General features: G+C 44.2%; 1 pseudogene; it reads left to right on the plus strand.

Annotated features, from left to right (window-relative positions):
- Positions 1 to 254: 254 nt before the first annotated feature.
- The window catches only part of LOC136148369 (high mobility group protein B3-like), a 44,278-nt pseudogene continuing 28,029 nt past the window's right edge, over positions 255 to 16,503 (plus strand).

The following is a 16,503-nucleotide window of genomic DNA, read 5'->3' on the forward strand; positions in this document are numbered from 1 at the left end:
TCCTCATCAGGGGACCAATTGGACTAAATGTCTTTTCTGGAAAGAGATACATCACAAAGAGTAAAAGAAAAAAGTATTTAACTTCAAACGACAGCAAGCTTTGAGAGGACGTCATTACAAAAAGCAGGCAGGGCCCCCACCCTGTGCTGCAGTGAACAAGGCGGGCACAGTCCCTGTCCCCGTGGCGTTTGATTCTAGGGGGGCGCCAGGGAAGAAGGGAGGAAGCAGACGTACGTGGTGGCTCCGTGGAGCGCATGAACGGGGGCCTGACAGACCTGCCTGAGAGTGAGCAGCCCCGCAGGGAAGGGTGCTCCAGGCAGACGGACAAAACAGGGGCCAGTGTGGCTTCTGAATAGGGCAGGGAGAGTAGTCTGGGCTGGGGGTGGGGTAGGGTGGGTCACGAAAGGTCTGATTCAATCTGAAAGCAACTGGCAGTTACTTGTTCAGCCATTCAGTCATATCCAGCTTTTTCGACCCCGTGGACTGCAGCACGCCAGGCTTCCTTGTCCTTCACTATCTCCCTGAGTTTGCTCAAACTCATGTCCAATGAATCGGTGATGCCATCCAACCATCTCATCCTCTGTCACCCTCTTCTCCTGCCCTCAATCTTTTCTAGCATCAGGGTCTTTTCCAATCAGTCAGCTCTTCGAATCAGGTGACCACAGTTATTGGAGCTTCAGCTTCAGCATCAGTCCTTCCAATGAATATTCAGGATTGATTTCCTTTCAGATTAACTGGTTTGATCTCCTTGCAGTCCAAGGGACTCTCAAGAGTCTTCTCCAGCACCACAGTTCGAAAGTATCAATTCTTCGGTGCTCAGCCTTTATGGTCCAACTTTCATATCTGTACATGACAACTGGAAAAACCATAGCTTTGACTAAACAGACTTTTGCTGGCAAAGGAATGTCTCTGCTTTTTAAGACGCTGTGTAGTTTTAAACATGAGAAGGAACAGATGACTTTTTTTGCTAACCCTTCCAGCTGGGCAACAACAAGGGTCCTCCTCTCTGGTGTCATTCAAGCACATAGAATGAGAGGAAGTTCAGTTCAGATGCAAAATTTTATTCTTTTCTTTTTCAAATTTATCCTTTAATTGAAGGAAAGTTGCTTTACAATGTTATGGCAGTTTCTGCCATACAACAACGCAATTCAGCCACAACAATGCAAATACCACCTCCCTCCCCTCCGCACCCCCTGGAGGCTTCACACAGTTCCAGGCTGAGCTCCATGTTACAGAGCAGCTTCTCACCAGCTATTTGTGATGGACAGCCGCGCGCCCATACTCTGGAGTACACGCTTCCCCAGCAGGCTGAAAGATGTCAGTCAGTGGGGAGGGGGTGGAGTTCTCGCGAGGCAAGAGCAGCTCTAGGGCTCCCGCTGCAGATCTGAGTGCTGGGTGCAGCGTCTCTGCACGTGGCTCGCTGCCTCCATTTCGAACTGAGTGTCGCGTGCAGCTTCTGCACGTGGTCCTCCGAGCTGAGGTGTCGGCAGAGCCATTGTGCACTGGGAACTTTGTTCTGAGACATCAGGTGCAAGGTCTCCGCTGTCGTCTGGTGAGCAAGTGAAACTAGACAAAGAACAAAGAAAAAAGAGGTTAGACTTTTCATCCAAATTCTATTTTTTTTTTTTTTTGGAGTGTGTTGCTCTGCATATGGGATCTTTGTTCCCCTGCTGCTGCTGCGTCGCCTCAGTCGTGTCCGATTCTTTGCAACCCCATAGACGGCAGCCCACCAGGCTCCCCATCCCTGGGATTCTCCAGGCAAGAACACTGGAGTGGGTTGCTATTTCCTTTTCCAATGCATGAAAGCGAGAAGTGAAAGGGAAGTCGTTCAGTCATGTCTGGCTCTTAGCGACCCCATGGACTGCAGCCCACCAGGCTCCTCCATCCATGGGATTTTCCAGGCAAGGGTACTGGTGTGGTTGCCATTGCCCTCTCCTACCAGGTATTAGTTAAACCTGGTCCCAGTGCAGTGGGAATGTAGCATCCTAACCACTGGACCACCAAGGAATTTCTTGCAAATTTCATTATTTAATGGGCTTTGCCAGAGATAGTTTATGCTTATTGCTACTGTTGCTTTTTGAGTTTTGTTGTTTGTCCTTTTAGTTTACTAAGTATTTTTTAAAAATTAAGATATAATTGATATACTATAAAATTTACCCTTTAGAGTATAAGTTGGTGCAGCCACTGTGGAAAATAGTATGGAGGTTCCTTGGAAGACTAAAAATAGAATTACCATATAATTTATCAATTCCACCCCTGGGCCATATACCCAGACAAAACTATAATTCAAAAAGGTAAATGCACCTCTGTGTTCCCTTCACCCCTTTGTTCATAGCAGTACTATTCACAATATTCACGACATGGAAACAAATGTCTATTGACAGAGGAATGAATAAAGAAGATGAGGTTCATATATACAGTGAATAATATTCAGCCGTAAGAAAAGAATGAAATAATGCCACCTGCAGCAACATGGATGCAGCTAGAGATGATCATACTAAGTGGAGTAAGTCAGAAAGAGAAAGACAAATACTGTGTGATGTCACTCACATGTGGAGTCTAAACCATGGCACAAATGAGCCTATCTGCAAAATAGGAGCAGACTCGCACACACAGAGAACAGACTAGTGGTTTCCAAGAGGGAAGTGAGGAGGGAGAGGGATGGAGGGGGAGTTAGCGGTTAGTAGATACAAACTATTATATGCATTTAGAATGGATAAGCAACAAGGTCCTCCTGTATAGCACAGGGGGTGGTATCCTTTCTCCTGGGATAAACCATAGTAGTAAAGAAAAAAAATTTTTTAAAGAATGTATATACATACATATGTATATATATATATAATAACTGAGTCACTTTGCTCTACACCAAAAATTAGCACAACATTGTAAATCAACTACACATCAATAAAAATTCACGCTTTGAAAGTGTGAAAGTCAGATGTTTTTATTGTGTCACATATTTGTGCAGCCATCCCCATTGTCTATTTCTAGCACATTTTCATCACCCTAAAAAGAAACTTCATATCCATTCACGTAACTCTCAGTTTCCCACTCCTGTCAGCCCTTAGCAAACACTAATCTACATTTTGTCCCTATGAATTTACCTGTTCTGAATATTTCGCAGAAACAGGATGATACACTATGTGGCTTTTCTGACTGGCTTCCTCCATCGAACATGACTCCAAGTCCATCCATGTTGTAGCTCGTATCAGCACTTTATTCCTTCTTATGGCCAAATAACGCTGCAGTGTATAGATATACCACATTTCCCCTTTTCTCAATTGATGAATATTTGGGTTGCTTCCACATTTGGGCAATTATGAAGAATGCTGCTATGAGCATCATGTACGAGTCTTTGAATGAAGAACATACGAACATATGGTTTCCCTGAATAAGTGTTCCTTGGATTGCTGCAAGCCTTTGATTAATTTTCAGAGTTCAGAAAAGGTTGATTTTGACTATTTTTGCCAATTTTAACAATTTTCACTGCGTGTATGGTGAGGATTTTTGGAGATCCTTACTCTGCCATTTTGCCAATGTCACTCTGAATCACTTTATTTTAAACCCTATATTAGTATTTGATGAATCAAAATAAACTGAATTTTAAAGGTAAGTGACCCCAAAGATTGTCTTCTAAGACCTGCCTCTGTTTTTAAATTTATTGTTTCTGATGGGCCAACTGTTGAGTGAAATAAGGGGCCAACTAAGCGAGTTAGACCTTCAATCAGCCTCTGGGTAGGGCTTCAGGGCTGGGAACAGTGCAATTGTATTTCTTGAAGCGATGGCCGGTTCCCGCAGAGCAAGCTGCCGCCATGGGGGATAAGCGCGCTTGGCCAGTGGGAGGAGGCTGGCTCGTGGCTCTAACTGGCTGTAGGACCTTGTTCCAGGCTTCGAGCCCCCAGCTTTATGATTTACCATGATCAGGGGCCCCCAGAAGCCACGAGGATGCTCCACTCTGGGAAGGCCAGGTATTTCCAAGTTTTTATGGCAACTCCTGGGGGCCCTTGGTTGTCATGGGGCCTCTTGGTTGCACGTGAGGACACTTTTGCACATGGTAACTTCTGTAGAATTTCCTGTTCAGATAGATTGGGGGCGTTGTCTGGCAGCAGCGGGATGTGTAAGTTGACCTCTGTAGGTTGATCTCTGCTCTTCCTTGGGGATGGGGTATGGTCACTTCTCTTGGGTTGGCAGGAAAGCAGATTATTTATGCCCATATGGAAGATGGAGGAGCTGAGGCCAGAGCAGGGCCAGACTATCTCAGCTGCCCCTCACTTGCCTCTAAGTCCTCAAAAGGGCATGGCTGGAGCTCTTCGTGTTCTAGTTTCCAACTGGTTTGTCCTGTAGATGACCCCATGGCAGGGTGGAGTTTATCCAGGTCAATATCAAATCTTACTCTTGGAGATAAAGATCCAATTGCAGAATTCTGGCTCAGTAGAGATAAATGAGAGAAGGGCTAGGTGATGGAGTTAATGGAGATAAGTGGGAAATATGAGGCGCTACCCTTGGGGGCCAAGAGGATCTCAGGATGTGCTAATGAAATAATGTCTAGAAGGAGGGACGTTAAATTTCTACACACTCTGGGTTGCGTCAGACTTTCCTGGGGTTTGTGTCCTGGAGTATGTCTAAGGTAGGGAGGGCAGCCTGGGAACTGTATTGTGTTAGAACAAGTGAAGGATTAGGAGCTGTCTAGCTAGAGATGGTCAGATTCAAGAGACGTGGTCTACAGATCTCTAATGGGCTATCCTGGGGCAGAGAAAACCAATCAGAGAGACCCCTTTGAGGGCCAAGTTGGATTCAATGGAGAAAGCTGCAGGGAGGTAGCCTTAAGCTCAGCATTGAAAAGACCTCTGTAACAGGTTGAGTGTCCACATAGGTAAGTGTGGGTTCAAGTCCGTAGGCAGTAATCCCCCAGTCAGCCCTCAGGGGCCAGAACAAGAGAGTTCTAGAAAGTGTTCTGTACCACATCTGAAATAACGTTCTCTTAGAAACATGTTGACGCTGGGCAAGGTTATTGTACCTTCAGATCTAGCCTTCCTACATTCCAGATCTACAAAGGGATGTCCCTAACCCCTCCCTGCCACCCCCCACCCCCCCGCCAGTTTAGCATCAGCCAGAAACCAGGCATTCTCCTAGACTCCTCCCCTTCTCCCACTCACGTCAATAGATCAGTCAATCACCAGATTCCGGCCACCTTTCTCCATCCCACTGCTGCTGTCTTAACTCTTAACTCAGATTTTTGTCATTTCTTGTCCTGTCCTTTATTACAGATTCATGTCTGTTCAGGGGCAATCTTAACTGATGATCCTTAAATGCAGTCTGATCATTTTAGCACTTTGAAATATCTACCATCTCTCCATACTCTCCGGATAAAGCATAAACAGTTTAACATGATATTCAACCCACCTTCCTGGGATCACTCTTCTCCAGGTGCTTCATGCCCCAACCACATGTCATGACCACATGACCTTTGTTTATGCTGGCTTTTTGTATAAAGTCCTCTTTCCTGGCTTTTTGTTTTGCTTGTTCGTTTTTTAGGTTTTCAGAAAGATTGATCAGAAAGTGCAGAGTTCTCACACACACAACCCCATCTAGTTTCCCCTGTTATTTACATCTTGTGTTAGTGTAATATATTTTCCCACAACTAATGAACCAGTGTTGATACATTATTATTAAGCCCATAGTTTACATTAGGGTTCACTCTTTGTGCTGTACATTCTGACAAATGCAAGATGATATGTTTCCACTATTACTATATCATACAGAAAAATTTCACTGCTCTAAAAAGCCCCTGTACTCTTCCCTCTAATCCCTCAAAACCAGGTCAAAATCTATCCATCTTTTAGGATCTTATGTAGATACTACCTCATCCAGGAAACTTTCACTAATTTTGTCGATTGAAAATATTTACTCTCTTCTCTTAATAATCAATAGCATATATGGCACATCTTTTCAGTCCTTGGTGCTATATCAATCCTCTCTCTCTCCTATATACCAACTCTGCTGGATAGATTCTAACTTCCAGATGAAGAAACAGAGGCTCCTTTATTGAAATGACTTGCTTAAGGCCCTACAACTAGCAAGTGTGAAGACTTGAGATGTGAACCCAGGTCTGTTTGCCTCCAAGCCTGCCAAGAGGCCTTTTCAGTCCTTGACCTCATTCATTGTTTGGTTTCCACCCCGGACTGAGAACTTGAGTTCAGGTGCCATTTACAATTCATCTCTGGGTCCTTAGAATCCAGCACAGAGCCTAAAACAGATCAAGATTTTCAGGTAAATGTGAACAGATTGAGAAGTATTTTATCCATGGGAATTCTGATAAACTACTAGCGGGAAGTGCTGAAGGAAAAAATTCGGAGTCTTTGGTCTGTCTGCAGGAAAAATTTGCCCCATTCACTCCAGCAAATGCTCTGGGCTGAGCCTCTTGAGCAAACCTGTTAATTCCAGTGACAATGACCTGAAGTTGTGTGTGAGTCTGTTAGCGTGGGAGGTCCCTCTCCCCCACTCCTAGGACACTCTTAGGAGGGAAATGGGCTCCTTTCATCTCAGCCTGGAGAGGGCTGGAGAGGCCCAGCCTTCCCGCTGGGCTCTGCTGGAGATGGGCCAGGCCCTGAGTGTGCTCACGTGTGTGCACTTGAACTCCAGCGTCTTCTCTTCCTCGAGATCACACCACCAGATGCGTAGTTCTCTCTGCTAATGCAATTTATATGTCTGAACATGAACGGAGGATTTGTGAGCCTTCAAAGCTGGGGCTTTGGAAATTACCTCCGCAGGCCAGGGCTGCTGGGTAGAGACCTAGGGTTTTAGGAGACTTTGGGGGAATTATTTTCAAAGGTGCTGAGGCTCCTCCTGGTGGGTGGAAGGGCCATCCTCATTCCACATCCCCCCCCTGCCCCCAGGCCCTTCCCAGGGTCCATGTTGAAACAAACCCAGTAAGACTTTCTGGTTTAACAGTGATCACGAGGGAGCTACACAACGTGGTAGAACAAAGGCTCATTTGACAGGTCAGCTGGGCAGGGAGTGAGGGGAAACGGGAGTGGGTCGAGCTTGGGCTCCCGTCCAGCATTGGGCACTCACCAGCTGGAAGCATCAGTAAAGTTTTAAATCTCTGCCTCAGCTCCTACCCGAGGAAGTTGAGAGGGATAAATCACGTACACCAGGAGGCTGTCTCATTTTGAAAAAGACGCCGGCTTTTGTATCCGAAAGATTTGTGTGGTCTCAGGCAAGCTATTTCACCTCTCTGAGTCTCCTTTCTGTTATTTGTAAATTTGGAAATAGCAACGGTTACCCTGCAGGGTGGCTTTTTATTATTACTGTATTTAGTTTTTCGGCTGCAGCACATGGGATCCTCGTTCCCTGACCAGGAATCACACCTGCACCCTCCCTTGTAAGAGTGCAGAGTCTTAATAACCACTGGACACCAAGGAGGTCCAGTGCAGCATTGCTCCGAGGGATGAAATGAGGTAGCATGTCGGAGGTGCCCAGAGTAGCGCTGGTACCTATTAAGGGCTCAGCATCAGCTGCTTTCTCTCTTTGGCACATCAGTCACGCTCTCCCACCCACTGCAGGGCCTCAGCCACCACCTCTGTCTGAAGTGCTCCTCACTCACTTCACACAGCGCTCCAACCCCCATCATCTCTCTTGACTGACAATCCTGAGTCTGTTGATTTTCTCCCCACTTGTGGGGACCTTATTGCCTTCTGTTCTGCCTACAAAAGGCTCTTTCTGAACTGCTTTGACCATGTCTTTTTCCTGCTGATAAAACCCCTTACGACGTCCATTTGCCTACACGATAAAACCTAACCTCCTTTCCACCTTTCACCTTCCCAGTCTTACTTTATCTTCCTTTAAGTAGATGTCATACTGCTGTATCAGGTCCAGGGACTGTGGCTTCCTGTTTTAAGCATCTGTTATCCCTGTTTCTTGGGTGTCATTGATCTTTCTCCCTCCCAAGATGAGGATGGTTTCTGTACTGAATTTTGAAGATGATGATTGCTTGATCTAGTTTAAGAAAGTATTCTATGGAAAAACAAAATAGTAATTTTTTTCTTTATACCTCAGAAGCCACCTGAGTTTTGCCATGGATTTATTCACTGTTTTCCTATGAGCCAGCTGTAGAAAGATCAGAACATCCCATTTCTTTGTAATTTCCCTGTGCTGAGTTGCAGGCCTGGAAAATGATAGATGCCTAAAATTGATCAGGGTAATCGATGCTACGTGAAGTATTTACACGTGATGGGTGTATCATCTGCCAGATGTGAGTCTTGGCGACGGCTTGCTTGTTTATAAAACCCCTGAGATCTCATTTGTATTAGTGACTAATGTTTGCACATGGAGCTGTTTGCAGTGTTTTAGAAATGACTATTTATTCGACATGCCCACCTTTCTCCTTTACTTTCCCATTTATCACAAGCCTTGCTGCTCTTTCCTACATAACGAAATTAGGGTTTTCTTCAACCTTCTTTCTCCTTGACCTTGCTGGTACATGGGAGTGTTTTTACTTTGCATTCCCAACTGGGCTTCCATTTCCCCTCTCCCTCTAATTAAAAACTTATGTGTTGTTGGTATTATCTCCTGAGGCTCTGACTACTCATTACCCATTACTGTACCTACAAATAAACTCCAACACCCCTCATATGGCATTTAGAATCCTCCCCAACCTGGCCTCTGCTGATCTTTCCAGCTGTATGTCTTACTGAGGATCCCAGCATTGGACAGGGTATTCTTGTAAGTGACAGAAACGCAGCCTGCCTGACCAGCTTATACCCATGGAAGTATTTATTGAAAGATCCCAGTCTATGAAGAAAGATCTGCCCGAATGAGCACAGTTCTGGGAATCTCAGAGTCAGGAACCAGGGTCTCCAAGACTGTCAGTAACTACAGTTTCTGCTTCCTCTCATTTTTGCTTGTCTGGGGCGTCATTCTCTCCTGCAGGTAGGTTTTCCTGCGCCTGGCAGGCAATAAGGCCACTTTCAGCCAAACTCCGTAATCGGGAATGTGTACCTTTTCCCAGTTGCCCTGGGGGAGGAGCTCTGAATGGCCTGGCTTGGGCCCCCTGTATTCCTGGGTGGGTCTCACTATCTGGGGCAGGAGGAGTGAGAACTGGCCTCGCCCGCGTTGCTGGCCTGACTCTGTGGCCAGGAGGACAGGGCTGGCTCCCAGACAGAGGGGATGGACACAGAACTACCCGGCTACCGCTCCTATTTCCCGGACTGGCTACAGCGTGGGTTGCATTCAGTGGCGACCACCAGCGCTCTGTGCCGGGTTCCGAGCCCTCGGTCACCTGAGCTCACAGTCCGGTGGAGGCAGCAGATACTCAAAAGTCGTGACAATGCAGAGCGCGGCGTGCGGCAGCAGAGGCAGACTCCGAGCGCTGGCAGAGCGCAGGCGGAGGCCTTGAACTCAGCCTGTCTCCGTCAAGGAGGATTCTTCTGGAAGAGTGACAGCAACCAGAGAACACCAGCTTCTCATAGGACAGCAGGAGGGAACGAGGCAACGAGGGAGGAGGGCAGGGCATTCCACGTGAACACCTGCGTGAAGGCCTGAAATGGCAGCCTGGTGCCCGGAATTATAAGGGATTCAGGAAGGCCAGGGCCTCGAGGAGGACCTGTGGTGATGGTGATGGGGGTGGGGGTGGGAAAAGTGGGTCAGGCTCTTAAGTGCTCACTCCTGGCTTTGGCTCCCCTTCTCCCCCGGAACTGAACTCCAACTTTCGCCTTCAAGACGAAACTCTAAAGCTGTCCTGTCTTTGAATCTGGAGGTAGTGAATTATAGCTTATCACAGCTTCCTCGGGGACTCTGCAGTCTCAGGTGCCTCTCTGCTAGACTTCTGTTCTGCCTCCTTTCAGATATTTATTTACATATCTGAGGTCTTTACCACATCAAAAGACCCTTGAATGCAGTAACCATGCCCTAAACGTCCTTCTCTCTTACACAGCATGGCTTAGCACAGGTCCTTGTTCATTATCCAAAAAATAATTCTTGAATTGTGATCACTTGGCTAATTGGGCATTTTCCCCCCTTGGGATCAGCTAGCAAAATGCTATTGGCTTCATGTGAGTAGAAAGAATCTTTAAAATTATCTATCAACATTTTCTCAGCCTAGCCAGTTTTTGTTCTTCTGCCAAAATAAAAAGAGCTTTATAGATTTTAGTGATTATAAAGTTGATTCATATGCATATATAATATAAGTAATACATAAAAGCATTAGAATAAATTTAAAACTACACAAGATACCATCTCCCAAAGGCAACCACTGTTGATATTTCAGATAACAACTTTCCAGACATTTCTCTAAAAATCCAGCTGTAATTAATATATTACTTTGTAAGAAGGTGGTGAAAAATACAACATAAGCTAAGTTTCAGAGTTATAAGTTTAAAATAATTTAATAGTTGAATAAAATGTTTTTTTCTAGATCTAAATGAATTCTTGATGTTCTCTGAGGGATTACGCAACCACTCAATATTTGCTTTGGAAAGTTCTACCTGCTCTTTTTCATTGAAGTGTAATTTACATACCATAACATTCACCCTTTTAAAGTGTATAACTCAGTGGATTTTAGCAGGCTCACAGACTGTACAACTCTCACCGGAACATTTCATCATCCCCTACACCCTTTAGGCAATCACTCTCCATTCATCTCTCCCTTTAGCCCCCGGCAACCACTAGCCTCTCTGTCTCTGTGGATTTGCCTATTTTGGACAAATTTTGTGTCATGGAAATGGAATCCTATAAAGTGCTGCATTTGGTGTCTGGTTTCTTCATGTAGTATAACTGTTCAAGGTTCATTGCATTCTAACAAGAGTCAGTAATTCAGTCCTTTTTAAGGCCAAACAATATCATGTTGTATGGATATACCATATTTTGCTTATCCATTCATCAGTTGATGGACATTTGAGTTGTTTCTACTTTTTGGCTATTATGAACAACATTGTAGTGAACATTCATGTAAAAGTTTTTATCTGAACATATGTTTTCACTTCTCTTGGTACTATACCTAGGAGTAGAGTATATGGTCCTATGGTAACTCTCTGCATAATGTTTTAAGAAACTGCCAAACTATTTTCTAAGGCAGTTGTATCCTTTTACATTCCCACTATCTATGCATAATAGTCTATGATTTCTCTACACCCTCAACAACAGTTGTTATTGCCTGTCTTTTCTGCTATGACCACTAAAATGGTCATAACAGAAAAGACTGTGGGTATGAGGGGGCTTCTCCAGTGGCTCAGCTGGTAAAGAACCTGCCTGCCAGTTCAGGAGACACAAGAGACGTGGGTTTGATTCCTGTGTCGGGAAGATCCCTTGGAGGAGGAAACAGCAACCCACTTCAGCATTCTTGCCTGGAGAATTTCCTGGACAGAGGAGCCTGGTGGGCTACAGTCCACGGGGTCACAAAGAGTCGGGCACGCCTGAGTAGCTAACACACTCAGTATTCTTGCCTGGAAAATTCCATGGACCAGAGGAGCCTGGCAGGCTCCATTCCACGAGGCCACAGAGAGTAGGACACAACTGAGTGCACATGTGCACGTGCACACACACACACACACACAGAGACACACATACACGTGCACACGCACGCACACACACGCACACACACATACACGCGCACATGCACACACGTGCATGCACACACACACAGGGACACACACGCGCACACGCATACACGCGCGCACACACACACGCGCGCACGCACACACATACACGTACACACACGTGCACACACAGACACACACACGCACACGTGCACACACACACACAGAGTAAGAAGTAGTATTTCACTGCAGTTTTGATTTGCATTTCCCTAATAATAATATTCACGTGTTTATTGGCAGTTTATATATCTTCTTTAGAGAAAAGTTTATTTCTTCAAGTCCTTTATCCACTTTTGGTCTGGGACATTTAATCTTTTTATTGCTGAGTTTTAAAAGTTCTTTAAATATTCTGGATACTAGACCTTTATCAGATACAGGATTTGCAAATACTTTCTCCCATTCTGTGGCTTATCTCTTTAGTTTCTTGATACTATCCTTTGAGAAGCAAACATTTTTAAGTTTGATGAATTCTAATTTGTTATTTTTCTTTTGTGGCTTGTGTTTTAGATGCCAGTCTAAGAAATCACTATTTAATACAAGGTCATGAAGATTTATACCCATATTTTATTATAATTGTTTTATAGTTTTAGCTTTTACATTTAGATATTTAGTTCATTATGAGTTAATTTTTGTATGTGGTATGAGAGAGGGGTCCAACTTCATTCTTTTACATATGGAGATCTTGTTCAAGGACCATTTGTTGAGAAAACTATTTTTTCCCCATTGAACTGTCTTGAGGAAAATCAATTGATTATAAATATATGGGTTTATATCAGAACTCTCAATTCTATTCTATTGATCTATAGGTATACCCTTATACTAGATCCAAGTAATCTTGATTAGCATAGCTTTGTAATAAATTTTAAAATTAGGAAGTATAAGTCCTCTAACATTTTTCTTCCTTTGCAAGATTGTTTTGTCTGTTCTGGATCTCTTACATTTCTCTATGAATTTAAGGATTAGATAGTTTCTTAAATACAAACAAACAGTCCAGCTAGATTTTGGTAGGGATTGAGTTGAATCTATGGATTAATTTGAAGAATATTGCTATTTTAAGTTCATGAACATGAGATTCTTTGTATTTATTTAGCTCTTAATTTCTTTCAATGATGTTTTAGAATTTCAGTGTATGGATCTTAAATTTCTGTCTTGAATTTATTCCTAAATGGTTTATTCTTTCAATACTAGTGCACATGGAGTTGTTTTCTGAATTTCATTTTTGGATTCTTCATTGCCAGTATCCAGAAACAGAACTGTATTTTGTATATTGATCTTGTATCCCACAATCTTGCTGAATTTATTAGTTTGAAAGTGTGTATCTGTGAATTTCTTAAGATTTTCTTTATATAAGACTAGCCATCTGATAGTTTTACTTCTTTCTTTCCAGTCTGGATGTCTTTTATTTCTTTTTCTTGCCTCATTGCCCTGGCTAAAAACTCCATTACAATGCTGTGAAGTATTAAGAGAAAATCCTGATCTTGGGAGAAGGCTTTCAGGCTCTCACCATAAAGACTTCTTCTCATTTTAATGTTTGGCAATTTCTTCAGATAAAAATCCTATTCCCTAAAAGTTTTCAGATTATTTGCATTTAAAATGTCTGGAGAGGCTGCTAGCGCGAGGCTGTGCAGCGCTGAGCCGCCGGTCGTGCCCTTCGCTGCCCAGACTAGCAAACGATACAGTCAGGGTGGCTAAAGGTGATCCCAAGAAACCAAAGGAAAAGGTGTCTGCTTATGCCTTCTTTGCGCAGACATGCAGAGAGGAACATAAGAAGAAAAACCCAGAGCTCCCTGTCAATTTTGCTGAATTTTCCAAGAAATGCTCTGAGAGGTGGAAGACCAAGTCCGGAAAAGAAAAGTCGAAATTCAATGAAATGGCGAAGGCGGATAAAGTGCGCTATGATCAGGAAATGAAGGATTACGGAGCAGCCAAGGGAGGCAAGAAGAAGGACCCCAGTGCCCCCAAGAGACCACCGTCTGGATTTTTCCTATTCTGCTCTGAATTCCGCCCCAAGATCAAGTCTACAAACCCTGGCATCTCTATTGGAGATGTGGCAAAGAAGCTGGGCGAGACGCAGAATAACTTAAGTGACAGTGAGAAGCAGCCGTACGTCAACAAGGCAGCGAAGCTGACGGGGAGGTTTGAGAAGGATGTCGCAGACTATAAGTCTAAAGGGAAGTTTGATGGCGCCAAGGGTCCTGCTTAAGTTGCCCAGAAATGGGTGGAAGAGGAGGACGAAGAGGAGGAGGAGGAGGAGGGAGGAGGGAGAGTGTGAATAAAAAAACTAACGGTTGGTCTGTCTCCTTGTGAATGCCTTGGAGTAGGGAGCGCCTTGACTGACGTGTCTGTTGCCCTCATTATGTTTAATTACCCGATTGGGTCGTGATCATATCGTCGTCTCTCCACGTGCTCTAGCAATTGTCAGCGGTTTACATTAAGTGGCCACGGGTGTCCGGAGCACCTGGAAACTGTATCAAAGTTGCATATATTTCCAAACATTTTTAAAATGAAAAGGCTCTCCTGTTCTCCTCACTCTTGCACTTTGCTGTTGGTGTGACAAGGCATTTAAAGATGTTTCTGGCATTTTTTTTTTTAACTTGTAAGGTGGCGTGTTAATTCTATGGTCATTGGCTAGAAATCCCGAGTGCTCAACTGTACATATCTATAGTTTGTAAAACGAGCAAAGCCACGGAGACACACTCTGGATGCTCCTTGCTTGGTGTGGAGGCTGTGGGGTGATGCCTTCCGGAGGGGCCGTAGCTCAGGGCGCCACGGGCTGGACCCGTGGACACTGCAGCGGGCATCCATTTAGCTTCAGGTTGTCTTGCTTTTGTATACAGCGACATAGCATCCCGCTGCCATTCTTAGCTGTGGAAAGGGGCGGGGGCGGTCAGCAGGCATGAGAAGTGTTTTGGATCCTTCTTAGCTGAAGTGTGGTAGTTTTTAATTTTTTTTTTTTAAAAAAACAAATGGTAGAACTGTTTATTGTCAGCAAAACCAAGAGCCACTGCACCAGTGAAAGTTCAAGAACCTTCTGTACTAAACATGATCTGCAATGTTCTGTTATTTATTTTTGTATGTTTAGAATGTTGAAGTGTTTTTAAAGTTAAATAAACAGTATTGCATTAAAAAATAAATAAATGAAATGTCTGGAATCTGGAGGCTATAGCCTTGGTACTGCTGTAACTCAATCGGCTGCAGCTCGCTACTGAATCGATTCAAAAACCTTTCAATTAATTCACAAGCATCTCTCTTTGAATACCCCACGTTTTTGAGGTTCAAGATGATTTTGAAACCCCTGCAGTTTTTCACCGATAAGGTTGAGATGCAACACCTTTTCATTCTTCAGTTTTCCCTTTTTTTCTTGTTTGTGGGCCTCTTAATTTGAGCTGCTTCTTTACTGTATGTATGGATGACTATTTTCTTGTCCTAGACTTTTTCCCTTTGGTGCTTTAGGCTAAAAGAAATGTTAGTTAAAACTTCTGGGCTTATTTGGTGGTTCAGTGATCGGAATCCGCCTACCAGTGCAGGGACACCGTGAAAATACCTGCTCCAGGAAGATTTCACAGGCCCCGGGGCAACTATTTAAGCCCCTGGACCTGGAGCCTGTGCTCCTGATAAAGCCCTCATGGCGAGGGACCTCGAGATCTCCGACTCACATGCCTGCACTCACCTTCGGTGGCAGCGGCAGTTCACCAGGTGACTCGCTCTTTTTTAATTCACTTTTTAAGAATTTCTCTTCTTCAGTTGAATCATCTCAGTTGAGCTAACTGCAAGTTTGCTGATTCTTACTTCTGCCTGCTCAATTCTGCTGTTGAGTTCCTTTAGTAAATGTTTTTATTTTGGTTATAGTGTTAATACTTGTCAACCTCAAATTTCTATTTGGTTTGTCTTTATCATTTCTATCTCTTTATTGTTATTCTCTATTTGCTGAGACATTATTCTCATTCTTTTATTTAATTCTTTAGATATGGTTTCTTTGCCTTCTTTGAACGTAATTGTGTGTGTGTCTTAGTTGCTTAGTTGTGTCAGACTCTTTGCAACCCCATAGACTGTAGCCCATCAGGCCCCTCCGTCCATGGGATTCTCCAGGCAAGAACACTGGAGTGGGTTGCCATTTCCTTCTCCAAAAGGAACGAGAGAAAGAAAGAAAGTGAAGTCACTCAGTCGTGTATGACTCTTTGCGACCCCATGGACTGTAGCCTACTGGGCTCCTCCATCCATGGAATTTTCCAGACAAGAGTACTGGAGTGGGGTGCCATTTCCTTCTCCATGAACATAGTTACAAGAGCTAATTTAAGATAACTGGGTTTCCTCAGGTAGAGTTTCTACTGATGGCTTTTCAATTGAGGAATATTGTTTCATCTGCTTCACTATATGACACAGTCTCTCTTTTTCTTTGCATACCTTCGATTTTTTGTTGTTATTGAAACCTGGACATACCTAATAATACACAAAGCAACTCTGGAAATCAGATCTTCTGCCCGTCCTCAGAATTTGTTTCTGCCGTCCCCTGGAGTGTGGCAGGGCACGCTTCCCGACGGGCCTTTGTGGATCCGATTGTTTCGGCCTTGCCCTAACGAGAGCTCTCACCTGCGTTCTGACTCCCCCTTCTGAGTCTTGCCGGCAGCCCAGGCACCTTCAGACTCTGGGATTTCCTCTCACCCACGGATCCTCCGTGTTCACAGTGATCAGCACATTTTCACACAAGACACTTTGGACTGACTTCAAGATTTGTCTTGACATTTGGCTGAAAACTTCCTCCAGCTTTGGCTTCTGTGACAAAGACTCTATTTATTCTCCCTCGCCCTCTCTCCGCTCCTCCTTGACTCTTGGGCTCATCGCCTTGCTTGGGGTTGCCATACTCTCATTTTTCTCTCCTCTCTCCGTCCAAGTATATCTAGTCTTCTTC

This window comes from Muntiacus reevesi, chromosome 17 (genome assembly GCF_963930625.1).
Source record: "Muntiacus reevesi chromosome 17, mMunRee1.1, whole genome shotgun sequence".
NCBI classification, from domain to species: domain Eukaryota; kingdom Metazoa; phylum Chordata; class Mammalia; order Artiodactyla; family Cervidae; genus Muntiacus; species Muntiacus reevesi.